The sequence below is a fragment of the Oryctolagus cuniculus genome, chromosome 8 (assembly GCF_051225735.1).
Source record: "Oryctolagus cuniculus isolate XC-2025 breed Fujian yellow rabbit chromosome 8, ASM5122573v1, whole genome shotgun sequence".
In the NCBI taxonomy this organism is placed as follows: domain Eukaryota; kingdom Metazoa; phylum Chordata; class Mammalia; order Lagomorpha; family Leporidae; genus Oryctolagus; species Oryctolagus cuniculus.
Window position 1 is genome coordinate 125,967,722 of NC_142874.1, and position 12,595 is coordinate 125,980,316.

General features: G+C 37.0%; 1 protein-coding gene and 1 pseudogene across 1 annotated transcript in view; both read left to right on the forward strand.

Moving 5' to 3' along the window:
• Nucleotides 1-12,595, forward strand: part of LOC100341030 (UDP-glucuronosyltransferase 2B16-like) — a 56,863-nt gene that overhangs the window by 28,291 nt on the left and 15,977 nt on the right. Inside the window, exon 2 of the mRNA XM_089302675.1 lies at nt 11,469-11,617. The gene's annotated coding sequence lies outside the window, so the exon portion shown is untranslated. The remainder of the gene's footprint in view (nt 1-11,468; nt 11,618-12,595) is intronic.
• Nucleotides 9,506-10,401, forward strand: LOC149125154 (UDP-glucuronosyltransferase 2B16 pseudogene; annotated as a pseudogene).

The window sequence follows — 12,595 nt, forward strand, 5'->3', positions numbered from 1 at the left end:
AGATCCTTAGTACTTTCGAATGTCCCAGGTGTGGTTCTTTTCTAAGCACATATAAACATTCCATTATCCAGTAAGTTATGCATCTGTGTCTGGTTTTACTGGGCCTAGGGGTTCACGCCTCAGTGACCTAGCAGATTCTCTCAGGCCTCAGTGGCTTTAACACTCCCCATATGATATTTGGAAATATTTATATATAAATTTAGATGTAAATGAATATTATTAAGCTGTTAATGTGAACCAAAAACAGTAATAAGTAAAAGAAAAAGAAATTCAACCAAACTAAAAAAAATTTAAAAATAAATAAATAAATCACAATTTTCCTGGGAAAGCAAGGATCAGGAACCAGCTGGCTAAACTGGAAACTGGGATGAGTACCTCCTCTGGGAAAGCTCTGTTCATGATTATTGTAGGATAAATACTCTTCTACTCTTGTAAGTTTAAAGAGAACAAAATGCCTGTATAGTTCTAAAATGGACTATTTTAATAACAAAATTATGACTACACTGATTTGATATTAGAAACAATTCCTGGGGCTGGCGCCATGGCTCACTTGGTTGATCCTCCGCCTGCGGCGCTGGCATCCCATATGGGTGCCGAGTTCTAGTCCCAGTTGCTCCTCTTCCAGTCCAGCTCTCTGCTGTGGCTGGCCCAGGAGGGCAGTGGAGGATGGCCCAAGTGCTTGGGCCCCTGCACCCACATGAGAGACCAGGAGGAAGCACCTGGCTCCTGGCTTCAGATCAGCATAGCTCTGGCCGTGATGGCTATTTGGGGGGTGAACCAACGGAGGGAGGACCTTTCTCTCTGTCTCTCTCACTATCTAACTCTATCTGTTAAAAAAAAAAAGAAAAGAAAAGAAAAGAAAAGAAAAGAAAAGAAAAGAAAAGAAAAGAAAAGAAAAGAAAAGAAAAAGAAACAATTCCTTATTACACAGTGGTTAAAAAAAAGGAAATCTTGTCATTTGCAATAAAATAGATGCAACTGGAAAACATTATACTTAGTGAAATAAGCCAATCCCAAAGACAAATATCATATGTTCTCCCTTACCTGTGGTAATTAATAGCATACCTAAAAGTATGCTATTAGTAGAAGTGAAACTGATGCTTTGAGATGTGGTGACTTTAAACATCCTTGCCCTGACTGTTGAGGAACATTTTTTTTCCATACTATTCACTGAATTGTTCAGTGTAGGGTTAGTCTTATGTATATAAAGATAATTGAAAATAGGTCTTAGTAAAAAATAAGAAGGGAATTGGTAGAGGAAGAAGAAAGAAGGGTGGAGTGCAGGTAGGAGGGAGAGTAAAATGAGAAGAATCACTATGTTCCTAAATTAGTGTATATGAAATATATGAAATTTGTACCCCTTAAATGAAAGGTTTCCAGGTAAAATCTAAAGGAACAATTCCTTTGCATATATATATATATATATATATTGTATGTGAACAATTAATAATATACTTATATGTATTATGTATGAAATACATATAAATATTTCTTTTAGCAACACACAGACACTTTATACATCATTGACTGTGTCATGCCATGTAGTTACATGGAAAACCTCGCTTAGTAATTCTCTCACTAACTTGCTTTTCCTCATTTTCCTCTATTCAAAAAGACCTGTTAGATTCTTTGAGCTGGTGGAGAAAGCTGAAACATGGCTCATTAAAAGCTATTGATATTTGGAGTTTCCTCACACACTACTACCCAATTTTTATTTTTTTGGAGGGCTCCATTGCAAACTTGCCCAACCTCTGTTCAAGGTAAATATGTTTGCTTTCTTTTTTTGACTCTGTGTTTTTCATTTAGAGCACCTGACTCACAGGAAGAGATATGGGAAGTGGGATAAAGGGCCCTATCAGGCACAAAATCATGAGAGGACTTTACAAAGAACATGCAATGTTTGAGTTAGAAGATAATACACATTTACATGAACTTTTTGAAATCATATATTTCTATACTACCAGATGCATCCATTTTTTTTTATCATTAGAGAATAACAACTTCTGGGGCCAGGGCTGTGGCATACTGGGTAAAGTCGCCGCCTGTAGTGCCTGAACCAGTGCCAGCTGCTCCACTTCTGATCCAGCTCTCTACTATGGCCTGGGAAAGTAGTAGAAGATGGCCCAAGTCCTTGGGCCACTGCACCTGCGTGGTAGACCCAGAAGACGCTCCTGACTCCTGGCTTCAGATCAGCTCAGCTCCAATTGTTGCAACCACTTGGGGAGTGAACCAGCGGATGGAAGACCTCTCTCCCTCTCTCTGCCTCTGCCTCTCTGTAATTTTGCCTTTAAGACAAATAAGTATATCTTTTAAAAAACGGAGAATAACATATAATATCTGGGGAACTTTAATAATAAAGTAAGTTAAATTAAGGTCTTTAATATTCAACACACAAGAAAATAATTGGCTTTTAATTTAGTATGGACTCATAATGTGACGAGGATACAAGAGGGGCAAGTGCTGGATATATAGAGAAGTAAAGTAGAAACCATTTGTGCTCTCTCCCCAAAACCTTATGTTCTCTTTGGAGTCATAGACAGTAAAAATGGTGTAGATGATTAAAGGAAAAATCACACTGTTAACATTTATCCAGGAGAGGTCATAGGAAGTGTTCCAGAGTCACCAATAATAATACTTGACAGATATTTGAATGATGTACCAGAACAGGTTAATGATTAGGTGATAACAAGACAGAAAAAAAAAGAAAATGCAGACAGCATAGTGAAAACAAGTTTAGTTTACTCAAAGTAGAATAGAGAGGCTGATTTTGTTAAGAGGGCATTTAGTATCACAGAATATGAAGGCATTTAAAATCTATCGGGCCGGTGCTGCGGCTCACTAGGCTAATCCTCCGCCTTGCAGCGCTGGCACACCAGGTTCTAGTCCCGGTCGGGGCGCCGGATTCTGTCCCGGTTGCCCCTCTTCCAGGCCAGCTCTCTGCTGTGGCCAGGGAGTGCAGTGGAGGATGGCCCAGGTGCTTGGGCCCTGCACCCCATGGGAGACCAGGAAAAGCACCTGGCTCCTGGCTCCTGCCATCGGATCAGCGCGGTGCACCGGCCACGGCGGCCATTGGAGGGTGAACCAACGGCAAAAGGAAGACCTTTCTCTCTGTCTCTCTCTCTCACTGTCCACTCTGCCTGTCAGATAAATAAATAAATAAATAAATAAATAAATAAATAAAATATTATAAAATGCATCAAAAATATATTTGTTAGGGAACCACAGAGAAATAGTTGAGATAGAGATATATTCAGATATCCTATAAGAATAAGAAAAAAAAAAAAAAAACAAGAAACAACTAAACTAATAAATAAGCCTTTAAGATCACTGGACTAGATTGCAGAGGTATGACTGCAGAAAGGGTGAGAATCAAGGAGGTGGTTATATGAGTTCAGGCTGCACAATAGAGAGCTAGACAACAAAGTTCACAGACATAATTATTCATGCCCTTATACTAATAATGTTATTCCATATTACATTGTGTGGAAAAATGGTAAATACAAAAAAAAAAAACACTTAAAATGTCTCCCAAAGCAAAAGGAAATCCAATCAGTCTGTCAAAGAGCAAACTTCATTGGCATGTTGACTGCAGCACTATTTGTAATAGCCAAGAAATAGAATTAGTCATATTTGTCCATGCACTGAAGAATGGATAAATAAATGCCTCATATATAAATAATAGAATACTACTCATGTACAGAAAAAATGAAACCTTGGGACTTACCACTACATGGATTGATCTGGAAGTCATTATGATAAGTAGAAAAAGCCAGGCCCAGAAAGATGGGTACTGCATGTGCAAAACCTAACATACCCATATTCATAATCTAACAAAGTTTTTCACATAGGATTTGAGAATATAATGGTGGTTGTCAGAGGCTGGAGAAAGTGGGAGAGATGGGAAAGGCTTGATAAACAGGAACAAAGTCAAAGATAGCTAGATGTGAAAAGTTCTGGTGTTCTACTGATTAGTAGGGCAAGCACAGACAACAATAATGTACTACACATTTTTCTAAAAGAAAAGCAAAAAGAAGAAAGGATTTTAATGTTGTCACCATAAGGAAATAATGAATATTTCACGATATAGATATCTTTACCATGATTATAACATTGTTTGATGGATTAATGTACAAAATATTACAATATATCCTATAAATATGTATAATATTTATATGTCTGTTATAAACAAGAAAAAATTCATACACTTAGGTCAGTAATCAGAATTAATATTAAATATTGTCATTATTGCTGCTTTGTTGTTATTACTAGTACATTTAATTACCTAAAATATATGACTCTTTGGACATAACATAATTAAAAAGGCAATTATTTTCCAACATAGTAAAATTAAATTCTCAAGCAAAATCATAGAACAGAAATAATGTAGACTCATTTAAATGTAAATGTGTAGTTTTGGCAATCAGATGAACAACACGAAGGCTTAAAGTTTGATTGTAGGCACTGAGGCTCTTCACTGGTACTCTAGCATCACAGGAAAACTCTTCCTCAAAACAGCATAAATGTGTGGTCCCAAAAATAATGATGCTCGAATCCAGTGCTTACATGCTTTGACCACTGCCTTATGTCAATCCTTGTTGAGATCCAAGAAACTTACTTGGAATTTAATAGGAATGGCTTACATTATAAGACGGATGTTTTCTGTTTTATATGTTAGATTCCTCAATACAAAGGCTGAGGCAATTTTAGTGAAAGCTTATACAACTTGTCTCTACCCTCACAGATTTTGTGCTTTGCATAAAGGGAAAGTGACAAGTGTTTGTAGAAGAGGGAGAAAGGTGAGGACAAGGCAAAACAGAAGGACAGGAAGCCTTGTCATGATAATTGGCAATAATACCTGTTATTTGGTTCCACAAACAAGATTTGAATACAAGTAAAGATTGTGAACCTTGTCCTCTTTTATCTTTTTTTTTTTTTTTTTTTTTTTTTTTTTGACAGGCAGAGTGGACAGTGAGAGAGAGACAGAGAGAAAGGTCTTCCTTTGCCAACGGCTGCCGCGGCTGGCGCGCTGCAGCCGGAACACCGCGCTGATCTGATGGCAGGAGCCAGGTACTTATCCTGGTCTCCCATGCGGGTGCAGGGCCCAAGCACTTGGGCCATCCTCCACTGCACTCCCTGGCCACAGCAGAGAGCTGGCCTGGAAGAGGGTCAACCAGGACAGAATCCAGCGCCCTGACCGGGACTAGAACCCAGTGTGCTGGCGCCACAAGGCAGAGGATTAGCCTAGTGAGCCGCGGCGCCGGCCTGTCCTCTTTTATCTTAAACAAATCTTCCTTATCCCAAGGAACTTGCTTTTCCATGCTTATCAAATGCCCAGATAATCTCTGAGCCTGTGATTATAGAGTGGACTAATTCTATAAATAGTAGTTTTGTCAAGGAATTTTCAACTAGAATGGCATATTGTTAATGGATAAGTAATACATACATATATATGTATATATATTTAATGCAAAAAAGTTTTATTTTCATATTCTTTGATGTTCTTAAGTATATTCCAAAATGTTAACTGTTCCTAAATTTCAATAATAACTACAAATTTAGAGAGTGGGGCCTTGCAGAGGGTGCATCTTCTTACCTCTTCTATCTTTCTGGGTCACTCCAGTGTTCTCTACTGCTGAATCTCATCATTTATCCAGATGACAAGAAATGTTTAGGCCGGCGCCGTGGCTCAATAGGCTAATCCTGTACCTGCAGAGCCTGCACACCGGGTTCTATTCCTCGTCGGGACACCAGATTCTGTCCCGGTTGCTCCTCTTCCTCTCCAGCTCTCTGCTGTGGCCCAGGAGTGCAGTGGAGGATGGCCCAAGTGCTTGGACCCTGCACCCGCATGGGAGACCAGGAGAAGCACCTGGCTCCTGTCTTCAAATCAGCGTGGTGCGCTGGCTGCAGTGGCCACTGGGGGGTGAACCAACAGAGAAGGAAGACCTTTCTCTCTGTCTCTCTCTCTCACTGTCCACTCTGCCTGTCAAAAAAATTTTTTTGTAAAAAAAGGTATGTTTAATGGATATAGATTTAATATCACAAAGCTATTGAGAAACATATGGAGATAGATTGAAAAATGCCTGCAAAAATCAGAGTTGGTACAAGACACAGCCAGGAGCTCAGAACTCAAAACAGAAAACAGTCTTCCACTTGAGAAGCAGTGACCCAAGTTATTAAGTTGTTATCTGCTCCCTCCCATGATATACAAAGCAGGAAGTTGGATAAGAAGTAGAGTAGTTAGGGCTCAAACCTGGCATTCCAATATGCTACATGAGTGTCCAAGCAGTGACTTAATAGCTGAAGCACACACACACACCACTGTCTTAATTTTTTAAGTACTTCACTGCACATTGTAGAGTGATAAGATCTTAGTCCTTGTGTCAAGGCCTGTGTCTCATTTAGATTCCTACAAAAAGAAATAGTTTCAACATGGAACTATTCATGTTAATAACTGGTGGATATCCTGTCTTAGTTTCACACATAGATATGTACATTATATATTCTTTATTGAATGGGGACATGTATGTGTTCAGAACAGAGCTGGGAAAGGGTTTAGTCATTTGCTTCATCTACTGCACTGAATGGAATTCTAAATTCTGTGCTTGATTTCTTTTAAACAATTATCAGCCAAATTTATTTTATAATATTCAGATTTGTCTAATTTAAATATTTTAGAATTCATTGCATTTGTCTCTGAGCTTGCCTGAGATTAATTTTATAAAATGCTTTATATGCATTAGAAAGAATGCATATACTCTCACATTTGAGAGTCCTTCAAAAGTTTCATGAAAAAATGAAATTAAAAATAAAGAGTATATATTTTTTTCAATGTCTACTCCATCAAGTTCATCAGGTATCATAAGTGAGGTCCAATCATATATTCCATCCAAATAAACTGATGTTCCTGGCCATGTTTCCTCTCCTGTTACAACAATTCTACTATGTTTCAGGATATTTATCCTACTTAAAATTTACTGAAAAACTTCTCTCTGTGCAGCTGACCTGGTTTCAATAGTGTTTGCGCCTTTTGAGCAAAAACCTTACTCAACTTTAATTTTTCAGTCACAATGTTGTAATCGGAATCAACAAAGACATCTGTGGCACTGTCTATTGATTCTTCTGTGAAACACTGATCTTTCTCCATCAAAACATGAAGATGATTGATTTTTTTTTTGCTCAGAAACACTGGAGTGGAATTTCTGTACCTCTTGCCTTCATTTTCAACAGTCTTGTTCCTCCTAAACTTGATTATTTACTTATAAGTTTCTAGTTTATCTGAGTCATTTTCCCTGTAAGCTTTTGACAAAACGTAAATACTTTCACCTTTATTCTACCCAAGCTTCACTAGGAAGCGAATTTTTGTATTTGTTTCAATTTGTGTTGTTCAGATGCAGGCTATGTTTCAACCTTAATTTCTTAGTGCATTAAATCAGATCCTATACAGACAAGATGTACCAAGTTAGTATGAGGTTGTTTTGTTGCAAACAAATGAAATCAATGATTTTAAACATAAATGCATTTTTGAAGACTGCATGCATGAATAAACTAAAAAAATCAATTGAATTTAGGTAGTGTCTTAGTTAAAGAATGAATCAGTGAACTCTAACACAATTTACTGGAAGTAATGCAGTCTAAGGATCAAGAAGAATGAAAAAAATAAGAGAATGAATACAGTTTAAGAGACTTAAGGGATTGTGCCAGTCTTATGGAATAGTGGGTTAAGCTGTTAAGCTACTGTTGGCAACATTGGCATCCCTTATTGAAGTTCTGGTTTAAGTCCAAGCTACTCCATGTTAATGCACCAAAGAAAGTAGCAGAATATGGCCCAAGTACTTGGGCCCCTGCCACCCATGAGGGAGACCAGGATGGAATTCTTTGCTCCTAGATTTGACATAGCACAGCTAATACTGCTGCAGCCATTGAGGAGTGAATCAGCTAAGAGAATCTCTCTCTGTCTCTTCCTGTCCTTCTGATGTTCTGTCTGTCACATACATACATAAATCTTAAAAAGAGAGAGAGCTGGATCAGCGCCATGGTACAGTGGGTTAATCCTCTGCCTGCAGCGCCAGCATCCCATATGGGCACCTGTTCTAGTCCCGGCTGCTCCTCTTCCAATCCAGCTCTCTGCTACAGCCTGGGAAAGCAGTAGAAGATGGATCAAGTGCTTGGGCCCCTGCATCCTCATGGGAGACCAGGAAGAAGTACCTGGATCCTGGCTTCGGATCGGTGCAGCTCTGGCCGTTGCGGCCATTTGAGTAGTGGACCAACGGAAGGAAGACTTTTTCTCTGTCTCTCCCTCTGACTGTCTGTAACTCTACCTCTCAAATAAATAAATAAAATCTTTAAAAAGAGAGAGAGAGAGTTAAAGGACAATGTCAACATGATTACTTATTTATTTTTGACATGCCAGTAAGAGAAAATATATCTTTCAAAATGGCACAGAATTTTTCAACTGGAGGAAAAAAAAAATTCTCTCTGAGAAGCACAAAAACTCAAGATAAATCCAGGAAGACCTACACCCATATGCATAATAATTAAGTAGTTCAAAATTAAAGATACAGTGTTGAAGGCAGTAAGGGAAAAAATTGTCATATATGAAATAATCTGTAGTTGTATTTGCTTTTCTGTGCCTGGCTCATTTTACCTAATATTGTGTCCTTTAGGTTCATCCATGTTGTTAAATATAAAGTGATTTCCATCTTTTTATGACTGAATGATATTCTATTTGTATGCATATGATATTTTCTGTATCCATTCATCTCAGGTTTAACACTTAGTTTGAATGTATCTTGTATTCTCTGTATGGTGTTATAATAAATATCAATATCAGAATGCATATTTTATTGACTGATAGGTTTCATTTCTTTTAAATACATATATAATGCTCAGAAGTGCTGATTCTTGGGTAACTCCACTTTTAATTTTTGAAGGCTATTAAAAGGTTTTATGACAATAATTTGAGCAATTTAAGTAAAATTCGTGTTTATTTAAAAGCAAGAATTCAGAAAATTAAAAAACAGAAAAATATTTTAGTATTCTGTTATGTGAATTTCACAGTATTAATCTCAGTACATTTATAGATATACATATAATCATATAAAACAGAACCAAATGTATTAATGATAAAAACTTTGAATTGATGCAAACATTTTTTATAGAACAGTCCCTTGAACCACACTATCCAAGAAATGAAGATGAGTTACATAATTATTTTATCTCTAATGCTGTATCAGGGATAAATCTAATGCAAATCACCTTGCTTGCCACTGCTCTTGGCACTGCTCTAAAATCTGTTCATAACACTGATGCATTACACATGTAGGTCTTTGTCTACATGTTACAAAAATCAATCAATCATAAGAGACACCAGGAACACTCACATAACCACAATAATATATAACTTGGCTTTTCCACCTGCCATCCAGCTCCATAAGCCAATGCAAGTTATTCTTTAACTATTTGTTACATTTCCCCTTGGATATAACCATGAAGAGCTAAAGAAAGAGACAACAAGTGAAGAGGAAGCATTGCATTTCCCCAGGATGTCCAGGACATGTGTCTCACTTCTGCTGCTGCTGCTACAGCTGAGTTGCTGCTTCAGCTCTGGGAGTTGTGGGAAGGTGCTGGTGTGGCCTATGGAGTACAGTCACTGGATGAATATGAAGACAATCCTGGATGCACTTGTCCAGAAAGGTCATGCAGTAACTGTTCTGAGATCTTCTACTTCTGTTCTAATTGATCCCAAAAATGAATCAGGAATTAAATTTGAAACTTTTCACACATCTTATACTAAAGGTAAAATAGAAGCTTTTCTCTTAAATGGGATTAATACACTTATAAACGATATGTCAAGAGATGCATATTGGGAATATTTCCCACTACTGCAAAAATTATTCTTTGATTATTCTGATGTTTATGAAAGTATCTGCAAAGACTTGGTTTTGAACAAGAAAATCATGACAAAGCTTCAAGAATCAAGGTTTGATGTTGTTCTTGCAGACCCAGTTGCTCCCTGTGGTGAACTGCTGGCTGAGCTACTGAACAGACCCCTTGTGTACAGTATACGCTTCACTCCTGGCTACACCTATGAAAAGTATAGTGGGGGACTTCTATTTCCTCCTTCCTATGTGCCTGTTATTATGTCAGATTTAAGTGGACAGATGACATTCATGGAGAGGGTAAAAAACATGCTATGGATGCTTTATTTTGACTTTTGGTTCCAATTATTTAATGTGAAGAGGTGGGATCAGTTTTGCAGTGAAGTTCTAGGTAAGTCATATTTTTGGTTGCCAGGGTGATGTCTTAAGTTTAATGTAATTTTGTAGGTGATCTTTCATGAATGAAAAAAATCCAAGGAATTTTTCTTTCCTAGGTGAAGTAATTTAATGAAAAATAGAAAAAGATTTATCAGTTTTACAAATGTTATGGAGAGGCTTTCATTATAGATTTAGATGGAACTTATTGATTCACATTTGGATGGAAGATTCCAGGAAGTTGTACAGCTACCAATGAAGGACTGAGAATTTCTCTAAATAATATTGTGTCAGTTCTATCAGTTTTCTGTCATAAAAATCAGTGGACAAATTTTGTTGATGAATGAAAACATGTAAATTGCCTTGGGTAGGTCTGTTGCTACATTTAAAATTAAAATAAGTTTTCCATATTATCTAAGAGTGCCACTAACAACTGGGTGATACAAAGTTTCTTTCCAGACAGAAAACATGTAAATTGAGTTGTATAATGTTACTACATTCCTTCCTCAAGTCCTTAAGTTCATCTGTGTAAGGTCAAAAATTTTGTGAAAATGTAGACACATACAATTAATTAATTTTTTAAAATTATGTTTCTCCATATAAAAAAGATCCAAAACAAGGGTGAGACAAAAATGTTTTTCCAAAATTTAAAAACCTCTCCCTGTGATTTTGCAAATATTTATATAAATTTCATTATAAAGTGATATTATTAAGTCACCAAAGTGAACCAAAAACAGAAATAGGTCAAAATATGCTCAAACTAGCAACAGCAAGAAGAAAAAAATGATTTCTGAGTTCACCTGGAAAAATCAAGGATCAGAGAGCAGTTTGGTTAACTGGAAACAGGACTGAGTTCCCCATCTAGGCAAACCCTGTTCATGATAACTGTAGAATTTCTTGACTCTACAGCTAAAATAGTTGTTCTCATTTGAATTTGATACTCTTGTTATTGTAAAAAGAAAATAATGTATGTTTAATTCTATAGTGGCCTATTTTAATGACAAGAATTCTGACTGTATTCTTGATATTAGAGACATTTTTGCATGTATCAAATAGGTGAGTAATGCATAGTATATATATATATATGCATATATTTATATACTTAAATTATTGCTTTGTAAATCATTGACTGCAATGTTCCACATAGTTACATGGCTTACTTCAGGTAACAATTCTCTATTTACCCTGCCTTTTCCTGATTTTACCTCCATTCAGGAAGACCTGTTACATTCTCTGAGCTAGTAGGGAGAGCTGAAATATGGCTTATTCAAAGCTATTGGGATTTGGAGTCTCCTTGCCCACTCCTGCCAAATGTTTATTTTGTTGGAGGGCTCCACTGCAAACCTGCCCAACCTCTTCCCAAGGTAAATATGCTCCTGCTTGCTCTGCATTGTTCACTCAGAGCATCTGACATACAAGGAGTGCTACTGGAAGTAGAATTAAATGCTCTGCCAGCCAGAAACTCATATGAGGGGACTTCACAAACAGTTTGGAATATTTGAACTAGAATATGCACATTTCCGTGAACTTTTTGAAATCCCCTCATAAATTTCAATGCCATCACATGTAGAGACATCATTATCACTGCAGCATAACAGAATGTCTAGAAGACTTTTAGGCTAGAGTCTTCTTGATTAAGATATTTCTTAGTCAAAACATAAGAAGATATTGGATATTAATTCAGTGTATACTTGAAAAGTCATTAGGATGCAAAACAGCAAATGCTTGGACATATAGAGAAATAGTGTAGACAGTTTATTCTCTCTCCAGCATTTTACATTCTCTTTGGAAGCATAGTCCCAACATTTTGTGAAAGGAAAAACAACATTCTTAAAAATGATCCAGGAGAGGTCAGGGAAACTGTCCCACAGTGACTGATAATAACAGATATATGAAGGATGTACATGAACAGGCTAAGGATGAAGGGATATAAGACAGAGAATGACAAGTATGTAAAGTAGCAAACGCAAGAATGGTTTAGAAGGAGAGGTTGAACAAAGAGGCTGATTTTACTAAAGAGGTCAAGTGGTACCACCTAACGTGAAGGAGTGTAAAATACATCACAATGTTTCTGATAGGTAACCAGAGACAAAGATTTGTGTTACAGATAGGGTCAGATTTCCTTTAGTCACAATATTAATTAGTTAGTTAATTAATATTTAGGATGCAGACATCAAGATTAAGTCACTGGATTTGATTGAAGAGGTACAGCTGTGGAAAAGGTGAGAAGTAAGGAAGTGATTGCAAGAGTTCAGCTACAGGATGGAGAATTAGGCAACAATCACCAAAGATATGGTATTCATGATGTTATAATAACAGTACCGCCCCATGTTTGTTGCATA